The sequence below is a fragment of the Alosa pseudoharengus genome, unplaced genomic scaffold (assembly GCF_046254945.1).
Source record: "Alosa pseudoharengus isolate Yale_2024_CS ecotype anadromous, Long Island Sound unplaced genomic scaffold, YU_APseudo_1.1 YU_APseudo_1.1_scf_17, whole genome shotgun sequence".
Taxonomy (NCBI): domain Eukaryota; kingdom Metazoa; phylum Chordata; class Actinopteri; order Clupeiformes; family Clupeidae; genus Alosa; species Alosa pseudoharengus.
In genome coordinates, this window is record NW_027468640.1 from 32,630,753 (window position 1) to 32,639,286 (window position 8,534).

The window sequence follows — 8,534 nt, forward strand, 5'->3', positions numbered from 1 at the left end:
TATCAAACGGGTGGCAGGAGACCAACTAGCCAAAGTAACGCTGCGAGCAGGGTTCGAACCTGCGCGGGGAAACCCCATTGGATTTCGAGTCCAACGCCTTAACCTCTCGGCCATCACAGCTTATTGCATTCGAGTGCGACATGAAAAAAAAGACATGCAAACATGCTACCTGGTGGATGGCAATCGGAGGGACAAGCCTAAATTCACACACAGCAAAAGTAGGACCACTGTCATTACTGAAAGACATTCCATTACTTTTGCAGTTTGAAACGGGGACATGTAAGAGGCCGTAAAGATGTGATGGAAAATTCCACACCTGTTATCTCGCCACAGGAATCAAGACGTCCGTGCTTAATCCCGTTTATAAGAAAGGACTGCGCTGCGAGCAGGGTTCGAAACTGCGCGGGGAAACCCCATTGGATTTCGAGTCCAATGCCTTAACCTCTCGGCCATCACAGCTGCAAGCCTTGACTGTACAGACAAAAATCAACAGAGAGGCAAACTACACACTCCAGCGAATGAGAAGGCAAGAATAGAAACTCATCCAGTTTGCCTCCAGTGACACAAAGTCCTTTTTGCAAGTACAAATGAGAGAACTTTTCAGAGGGTTATACATACACGCTCGTGGGAAGCTTGGTTCACTTGGAACAACTGATAGAAATGGCCATCGCAATGGTAAATTTACATGAACAACATGCCACAGCTTCAGTTAGAGAAGACACTGCTATAAAGAATTGGCTGGACGGTATGTTTCAACTTCCTTTGCCAGTTTCTGTCTTGGGTATTAAACAGGTGGCAGGAGACCAACTAGTCAAAGTAACGCTGTGAGCAGGGTTCGAACCTGCGCGGGGAAACCCCATTGGATTTCAAGTCCAACGCCTTAACCACTCGGCCATCACAGCTGCACATCAGGTGTATGGCTGTACGGGCAAAAATTGTCAGAGAGGCAAATTAAACATTCCAGGAAATGAAAGGGCAAGAATAGAAACTCATCCAGTTTGCCACCAGTGACCCAAAGTCCTTTTTGCAAATACAAATGAGAGAAGCACATGAAATGTGCAACTCTTCATAGGGGCATAAATACACGCTCGTGGGAAGCTTGGATCCCTTGGAACAACTGATAGACATGGCCATCGCAATGGTAAATTTACATTCACAACGTGCCACAGCTTCAGTTAGAGAAGACACTGCTATAAGGATTGGCTGGACGGTATGTTTCAACTTCCTTTGCCAGTTTCTGTCTTGGGTATTAAACAGGTGGCAGGAGACCAACTAGTCAAATAAACGCTGCGAGCAGGGTTCGAACCTGCGCGGGGAAACCCCATTGGATTTCGAGTCCAACGCCTTAACCTCTCGGCCATCGCAGCTTATTGCATTCAAGGGCGTCATGAAAAAAAAAAGACATGCAAACATGCTACCTGGTGGATGAGCCTAAATTCACACATGGTAAACGTAGGACCAACGGCATTACTGTGAGACACGCCATTACTTGTGCAGTTTGAAACGGGCACAGGTAAGAGGCCGGGTAGATGTGGTGGTAAATTTCACGGCTTGTTGTTTCGCCATATGAATCTAACCAGCCGCTCTTCATCCCATTTATAAGAAAGGACTGCGCTGTGAGCAGGGTTCGAACCTGCGCGGGGAGACCCCATTGGATTTCAAGTCCAACGCCTTAACCTCTCGGCCATCACAGCACGACTTGACTGTGTAAGGCAAACAATCGACAGAGAGGCAAACTACACATTCCAGCGAATGAGAGGGCAAGAAGATAAAACTCATCCAGTTTGCCTCCAGTGACCCAAAGTCCTTTTTGCAAGTACAAATGAGAAAACTACATAAAATGTGTAACTTTTCATATGGGCATATACACGCTCGTGGGAAGCTTGGATCCCTTGGAACAACTGATAGACATGGCCATCGCAATGGTAAATTTACATTCACAACGTGCCACAGCTTCAGTTAGAGAAGACACTGCTATAAAGAATTGGCTGGACGGTTTGTTTCAACTTCCTTTGCCTGTTTCTGTCTTGAGTATCAAACGGGTGGCAGGAGACCAACTAGCCAAAGTAACGCTGCGAGCAGGGTTCGAACCTGCGCGGGGAAACCCCATTGGATTTCGAGTCCAACGCCTTAACCTCTCGGCCATCACAGCTTATTGCATTCGAGTGCGACATGAAAAAAAAGACATGCAAACATGCTACCTGGTGGATGGCAATCGGAGGGACAAGCCTAAATTCACACACAGCAAAAGTAGGACCACTGTCATTACTGAAAGACATTCCATTACTTTTGCAGTTTGAAACGGGGACATGTAAGAGGCCGTAAAGATGTGATGGAAAATTCCACACCTGTTATCTCGCCACAGGAATCAAGACATCCGTGCTTAATCCCGTTTATAAGAAAGGACTGCGCTGCGAGCAGGGTTCGAACCTGCGCGGGGAAACCCCATTGGATTTCGAGTCCAATGCCTTAACCTCTCGGCCATCACAGCTGCAAGCCTTGACTGTACAGACAAAAATCAATAGAGAGGCAAACTACACACTCCAGCGAATGAGAAGGCAAGAATAGAAACTCATCCAGTTTGCCTCCAGTGACACAAAGTCCTTTTTGCAAGTACAAATGAGAGAACTTTTCAGAGGGTTATACATACACGCTCGTGGGAAGCTTGGTTCACTTGGAACAACTGATAGAAATGGCCATCGCAATGGTAAATTTACATGAACAACATGCCACAGCTTCAGTTAGAGAAGACACTGCTATAAAGAATTGGCTGGACGGTATGTTTCAACTTCCTTTGCCAGTTTCTGTCTTGGGTATTAAACAGGTGGCAGGAGACCAACTAGTCAAAGTAACGCTGTGAGCAGGGTTCGAACCTGCGCGGGGAAACCCCATTGGATTTCAAGTCCAACGCCTTAACCACTCGGCCATCACAGCTGCACATCAGGTGTATGGCTGTACGGGCAAAAATTGTCAGAGAGGCAAATTAAACATTCCAGGAAATGAAAGGGCAAGAATAGAAACTCATCCAGTTTGCCACCAGTGACCCAAAGTCCTTTTTGCAAATACAAATGAGAGAAGCACATGAAATGTGCAACTCTTCATAGGGGCATAAATACACGCTCGTGGGAAGCTTGGATCCCTTGGAACAACTGATAGACATGGCCATCGCAATGGTAAATTTACATTCACAACGTGCCACAGCTTCAGTTAGAGAAGACACTGCTATAAGGATTGGCTGGACGGTATGTTTCAACTTCCTTTGCCAGTTTCTGTCTTGGGTATTAAACAGGTGGCAGGAGACCAACTAGTCAAATAAACGCTGCGAGCAGGGTTCGAACCTGCGTGGGGAAACCCCATTGGATTTCGAGTCCAACGCCTTAACCTCTCGGCCATCGCAGCTTATTGCATTCAAGGGCGTCATGAAAAAAAAAAGACATGCAAACATGCTACCTGGTGGATGAGCCTAAATTCACACATGGTAAACGTAGGACCAACGGCATTACTGTGAGACACGCCATTACTTGTGCAGTTTGAAACGGGCACAGGTAAGAGGCCGGGTAGATGTGGTGGTAAATTTCACGGCTTGTTGTTTCGCCATATGAATCTAACCAGCCGCTCTTCATCCCATTTATAAGAAAGGACTGCGCTGTGAGCAGGGTTCGAACCTGCGCGGGGAGACCCCATTGGATTTCAAGTCCAACGCCTTAACCTCTCGGCCATCACAGCACGACTTGACTGTATAAGGCAAACAATCGACAGAGAGGCAAACTACACATTCCAGCGAATGAGAGGGCAAGAAGATAAAACTCATCCAGTTTGCCTCCAGTGACCCAAAGTCCTTTTTGCAAGTACAAATGAGAAAACTACATAAAATGTGTAAGTTTTCATATGGGCATATACACGCTCGTGGGAAGCTTGGATCGATCCCTTGGAACAACTGATAGACATGGCCATCGCAATGGTAAATTTACATTCACAACGTGCCACAGCTTCAGTTAGAGAAGACACTGCTATAAAGAATTGGCTGGACGGTTTGTTTCAACTTCCTTTGCCTGTTTCTGTCTTGAGTATCAAACGGGTGGCAGGAGACCAACTAGCCAAAGTAACGCTGCGAGCAGGGTTCGAACCTGCGCGGGGAAACCCCATTGGATTTCGAGTCCAACGCCTTAACCTCTCGGCCATCACAGCTTATTGCATTCGAGTGCGACATGAAAAAAAAGACATGCAAACATGCTACCTGGTGGATGGCAATCGGAGGGACAAGCCTAAATTCACACACAGCAAAAGTAGGACCACTGTCATTACTGAAAGACATTCCATTACTTTTGCAGTTTGAAACGGGGACATGTAAGAGGCCGTAAAGATGTGATGGAAAATTTCACACCTGTTATCTCGCCACAGGAATCAAGACGTCCGTGCTTAATCCCGTTTATAAGAAAGGACTGCGCTGCGAGCAGGGTTCGAACCTGCGCGGGGAAACCCCATTGGATTTCGAGTCCAATGCCTTAACCTCTCGGCCATCACAGCTGCAAGCCTTGACTGTACAGACAAAAATCATAAGAGAGGCAAACTACACACTCCAGCGAATGAGAAGGCAAGAATAGAAACTCATCCAGTTTGCCTCCAGTGACACAAAGTCCTTTTTGCAAGTACAAATGAGAGAACTTTTCAGAGGGTTATACATACACGCTCGTGGGAAGCTTGGTTCACTTGGAACAACTGATAGAAATGGCCATCACAATGGTAAATTTACATGAACAACATGCCACAGCTTCAGTTAGAGAAGACACTGCTATAAAGAATTGGCTGGACGGTATGTTTCAACTTCCTTTGCCAGTTTCTGTCTTGGGTATTAAACAGGTGGCAGGAGACCAACTAGTCAAAGTAACGCTGTGAGCAGGGTTCGAACCTGCGCGGGGAAACCCCATTGGATTTCAAGTCCAACGCCTTAACCACTCAGCCATCACAGCTGCACATCAGGTGTATGGCTGTACGGGCAAAAATTGTCAGAGAGGCAAATTAAACATTCCAGGAAATGAAAGGGCAAGAATAGAAACTCATCCAGTTTGCCACCAGTGACCCAAAGTCCTTTTTGCAAATACAAATGAGAGAAGCACATGAAATGTGCAACTCTTCATAGGGGCATAAATACACGCTCGTGGGAAGCTTGGATCCCTTGGAACAACTGATAGACATGGCAATCGCAATGGTAAATTTACATTCACAACGTGCCACAGCTTCAGTTAGAGAAGACACTGCTATAAGGATTGGCTGGACGGTATGTTTCAACTTCCTTTGCCAGTTTCTGTCTTGGGTATTAAACAGGTGGCAGGAGACCAACTAGTCAAATAAACGCTGCGAGCAGGGTTCGAACCTGCGCGGGGAAACCCCATTGGATTTCGAGTCCAACGCCTTAACCTCTCGGCCATCGCAGCTTATTGCATTCAAGGGCGTCATGAAAAAAAAAAGACATGCAAACATGCTACCTGGTGGATGAGCCTAAATTCACACATGGTAAACGTAGGACCAACGGCATTACTGTGAGACACGCCATTACTTGTGCAGTTTGAAACGGGCACAGGTAAGAGGCCGGGTAGATGTGGTGGTAAATTTCACGGCTTGTTGTATCGCCATATGAATCTAACCAGCCGCTCTTCATCCCATTTATAAGAAAGGACTGCGCTGTGAGCAGGGTTCTAACCTGCGCGGGGAGACCCCATTGGATTTCAAGTCCAACGCCTTAACCTCTCGGCCATCACAGCACGACTTGACTGTATAAGGCAAACAATCGACAGAGAGGCAAACTACACATTCCAGCGAATGAGAGGGCAAGAAGATAAAACTCATCCAGTTTGCCTCCAGTGACCCAAAGTCCTTTTTGCAAGTACAAATGAGAAAACTACATAAAATGTGTAACTTTTCATATGGGCATATACACGCTCGTGGGAAGCTTGGATCCCTTGGAACAACTGATAGACATGGCCATCGCAATGGTAAATTTACATTCACAACGTGCCACAGCTTCAGTTAGAGAAAACACTGCTATAAAGAATTGGCTGGACGGTTTGTTTCAACTTCCTTTGCCTGTTTCTGTCTTGAGTATCAAACGGGTGGCAGGAGACCAACTAGCCAAAGTAACGCTGCGAGCAGGGTTCGAACCTGCGCGGGGAAACCCCATTGGATTTCGAGTCCAACGCCTTAACCTCTCGGCCATCACAGCTTATTGCATTCGAGTGCGACATGAAAAAAAAGACATGCAAACATGCTACCTGGTGGATGGCAATCGGAGGGACAAGCCTAAATTCACACACAGCAAAAGTAGGACCACTGTCATTACTGAAAGACATTCCATTACTTTTGCAGTTTGAAACGGGGACATGTAAGAGGCCGTAAAGATGTGATGGAAAATTTCACACCTGTTATCTCGCCACAGGAATCAAGACGTCCGTGCTTAATCCCGTTTATAAGAAAGGACTGCGCTGCGAGCAGGGTTCGAACCTGCGCGGGGAAACCCCATTGGATTTCGAGTCCAATGCCTTAACCTCTCGGCCATCACAGCTGCAAGCCTTGACTGTACAGACAAAAATCAACAGAGGCAAACTACACACTCCAGCGAATGAGAAGGCAAGAATAGAAACTCATCCAGTTTGCCTCCAGTGACACAAAGTCCTTTTTGCAAGTACAAATGAGAGAACTTTTCAGAGGGTTATACATACACGCTCGTGGGAAGCTTGGTTCACTTGGAACAACTGATAGAAATGGCCATCGCAATGGAAAATTTACATAAACAACATGCCACAGCTTCAGTTAGAGAAGACACTGCTATAAAGAATTGGCTGGACGGTATGTTTCAACTTCCTTTGCCAGTTTCTGTCTTGGGTATTAAACAGGTGGCAGGAGACCAACTAGTCAAAGTAACGCTGTGAGCAGGGTTCGAACCTGCGCGGGGAAACCCCATTGGATTTCAAGTCCAACGCCTTAACCACTCGGCCATCACAGCTGCACATCAGGTGTATGGCTGTACGGGCAAAAATTGTCAGAGAGGCAAATTAAACATTCCAGGAAATGAAAGGGCAAGAATAGAAACTCATCCAGTTTGCCACCAGTGACCCAAAGTCCTTTTTGCAAATACAAATGAGAGAAGCACATGAAATGTGCAACTCTTCATAGGGGCATAAATACACGCTCGTGGGAAGCTTGGATCGATCCCTTGGAACAACTGATAGACATGGCCATCGCAATGGTAAATTTACATTCACAACGTGCCACAGCTTCAGTTAGAGAAGACACTGCTATAAGGATTGGCTGGACGGTATGTTTCAACTTCCTTTTCCAGTTTCTGTCTTGGGTATTAAACAGGTGGCAGGAGACCAACTAGTCAAATAAACACTGCGAGCAGGGTTCGAACCTGCGCGGGGAAACCCCATTGGCTTTCGAGTCCAACGCCTTAACCTTTCGGCCATCGCAACTTACTGCACTCAAGGGCGTCATGAAAAAAAAAAGACATACAAACATGCTACCTGGTGGATGAGCCTAAATTGACACATGGCAAACGTAGGACCAACGGCATTACTGTGAGACACGCCATTACTTGTGCAGTTTGAAACGGGCACAGGTAAGAGGCCGGGTAGATGTGGTGGAAAATGTCACGGCTTGTTGTTTCGCCATATGAATCTAACCGGCCGCTCTTCATCCCATTAATAAGAAAGAACTGCACTGTGAGCAGGGTTCGAACCTGCGCGGGGAGACCCCATAGGATTTCAAGTCCAACGCCTTAACCTCTCGGCCATCACAGCTGCACGCCTTGACTGTACAGGCCAAAAAATTGACAGAGAGGCAAACTACACATTCCAGCGAATGAGAGGGCAAGAATAGAAACTCATCCAGTTTGCCTCCAGTGACCCAAAGTCCTTTTTGCAAGTACAAATGAGAAAACTACATAAAATGTGTAACTTTTCATATGGGCATATACACACTCGTGGGAAGCTTGGTTCACTTGGAACAACTGATAGAAATGGCCATCGCAATGGTAAATTTACATGAACAACATGTCACAGCTTTAGTTAGAGAAGACACTGCCATAAAGAATTGGCTGGACGGTTTGTTTCAACTTCCTTTGCCTGTTTCTGTCTTGGGTATTAAACAGGTGGCAGGAGACCAACTAGTCAAATAAACGCTGCGAGCAGGGTTCGAACCTGCGCGGGGAAACCCCATTGGATTTCGAGTCCAACGCCTTAACCTCTCGGCCATCGCAGCTTATTACATTCAAGGGAGTCATGAAAAAAAAAGACATGCAAACATGCTACCTAGTGGATGAGCCTAAATTCACACATGGCAAACGTAGGACCAACAGTATTACTGTGAGACACGCCATTACTTGTGCAGTTTGAAACGGGCACAGGTAAGAGGCCGGGTAGATGTGGTGGTAAATTTCAAGGCCTGTTGTTTCACCATACGAATCTAACCGGCCGTGCTTCATCCCATTTATAAGAAAGGACTGCGCTGTGAGCAGGGTTCGAACCTGTGCGGGGAGA

At 46.5% G+C, this 8,534-nt stretch overlaps 21 non-coding genes across 21 annotated transcripts; all 21 read right to left on the reverse strand.

Moving 5' to 3' along the window:
- Positions 1-38: 38 nt before the first annotated feature.
- Positions 39-120, reverse strand: trnas-cga (transfer RNA serine (anticodon CGA)). The gene has a single exon. It is a non-coding gene; the product is annotated as a tRNA-Ser (tRNA).
- A 257-nt stretch (positions 121-377) lies between these two features.
- Positions 378-459, reverse strand: trnas-cga (transfer RNA serine (anticodon CGA)). Its single transcript has one exon. It is a non-coding gene; the product is annotated as a tRNA-Ser (tRNA).
- Positions 460-820: 361 nt separating this feature from the next.
- On the reverse strand, positions 821-902 carry trnas-uga (transfer RNA serine (anticodon UGA)). The gene has a single exon. It is a non-coding gene; the product is annotated as a tRNA-Ser (tRNA).
- Positions 903-1,285: 383 nt separating this feature from the next.
- trnas-cga (transfer RNA serine (anticodon CGA)) lies at positions 1,286-1,367 on the reverse strand. Its single transcript has one exon. It is a non-coding gene; the product is annotated as a tRNA-Ser (tRNA).
- A 245-nt stretch (positions 1,368-1,612) lies between these two features.
- trnas-uga (transfer RNA serine (anticodon UGA)) lies at positions 1,613-1,694 on the reverse strand. Its single transcript has one exon. It is a non-coding gene; the product is annotated as a tRNA-Ser (tRNA).
- Positions 1,695-2,070: 376 nt separating this feature from the next.
- trnas-cga (transfer RNA serine (anticodon CGA)) lies at positions 2,071-2,152 on the reverse strand. The gene has a single exon. It is a non-coding gene; the product is annotated as a tRNA-Ser (tRNA).
- Positions 2,153-2,409: 257 nt separating this feature from the next.
- Positions 2,410-2,491, reverse strand: trnas-cga (transfer RNA serine (anticodon CGA)). The gene has a single exon. It is a non-coding gene; the product is annotated as a tRNA-Ser (tRNA).
- A 361-nt stretch (positions 2,492-2,852) lies between these two features.
- trnas-uga (transfer RNA serine (anticodon UGA)) lies at positions 2,853-2,934 on the reverse strand. The gene has a single exon. It is a non-coding gene; the product is annotated as a tRNA-Ser (tRNA).
- A 383-nt stretch (positions 2,935-3,317) lies between these two features.
- Positions 3,318-3,399, reverse strand: trnas-cga (transfer RNA serine (anticodon CGA)). The gene has a single exon. It is a non-coding gene; the product is annotated as a tRNA-Ser (tRNA).
- Positions 3,400-3,644: 245 nt separating this feature from the next.
- trnas-uga (transfer RNA serine (anticodon UGA)) lies at positions 3,645-3,726 on the reverse strand. Its single transcript has one exon. It is a non-coding gene; the product is annotated as a tRNA-Ser (tRNA).
- A 380-nt stretch (positions 3,727-4,106) lies between these two features.
- On the reverse strand, positions 4,107-4,188 carry trnas-cga (transfer RNA serine (anticodon CGA)). The gene has a single exon. It is a non-coding gene; the product is annotated as a tRNA-Ser (tRNA).
- A 257-nt stretch (positions 4,189-4,445) lies between these two features.
- Positions 4,446-4,527, reverse strand: trnas-cga (transfer RNA serine (anticodon CGA)). Its single transcript has one exon. It is a non-coding gene; the product is annotated as a tRNA-Ser (tRNA).
- Positions 4,528-4,888: 361 nt separating this feature from the next.
- Positions 4,889-4,970, reverse strand: trnas-uga (transfer RNA serine (anticodon UGA)). Its single transcript has one exon. It is a non-coding gene; the product is annotated as a tRNA-Ser (tRNA).
- Positions 4,971-5,353: 383 nt separating this feature from the next.
- Positions 5,354-5,435, reverse strand: trnas-cga (transfer RNA serine (anticodon CGA)). The gene has a single exon. It is a non-coding gene; the product is annotated as a tRNA-Ser (tRNA).
- Positions 5,436-5,680: 245 nt separating this feature from the next.
- Positions 5,681-5,762, reverse strand: trnas-uga (transfer RNA serine (anticodon UGA)). The gene has a single exon. It is a non-coding gene; the product is annotated as a tRNA-Ser (tRNA).
- Positions 5,763-6,138: 376 nt separating this feature from the next.
- trnas-cga (transfer RNA serine (anticodon CGA)) lies at positions 6,139-6,220 on the reverse strand. The gene has a single exon. It is a non-coding gene; the product is annotated as a tRNA-Ser (tRNA).
- Positions 6,221-6,477: 257 nt separating this feature from the next.
- On the reverse strand, positions 6,478-6,559 carry trnas-cga (transfer RNA serine (anticodon CGA)). The gene has a single exon. It is a non-coding gene; the product is annotated as a tRNA-Ser (tRNA).
- A 359-nt stretch (positions 6,560-6,918) lies between these two features.
- Positions 6,919-7,000, reverse strand: trnas-uga (transfer RNA serine (anticodon UGA)). Its single transcript has one exon. It is a non-coding gene; the product is annotated as a tRNA-Ser (tRNA).
- A 387-nt stretch (positions 7,001-7,387) lies between these two features.
- Positions 7,388-7,469, reverse strand: trnas-cga (transfer RNA serine (anticodon CGA)). The gene has a single exon. It is a non-coding gene; the product is annotated as a tRNA-Ser (tRNA).
- Positions 7,470-7,714: 245 nt separating this feature from the next.
- Positions 7,715-7,796, reverse strand: trnas-uga (transfer RNA serine (anticodon UGA)). Its single transcript has one exon. It is a non-coding gene; the product is annotated as a tRNA-Ser (tRNA).
- A 378-nt stretch (positions 7,797-8,174) lies between these two features.
- Positions 8,175-8,256, reverse strand: trnas-cga (transfer RNA serine (anticodon CGA)). Its single transcript has one exon. It is a non-coding gene; the product is annotated as a tRNA-Ser (tRNA).
- Between the last annotated feature and the right edge of the window lie 278 nt (positions 8,257-8,534).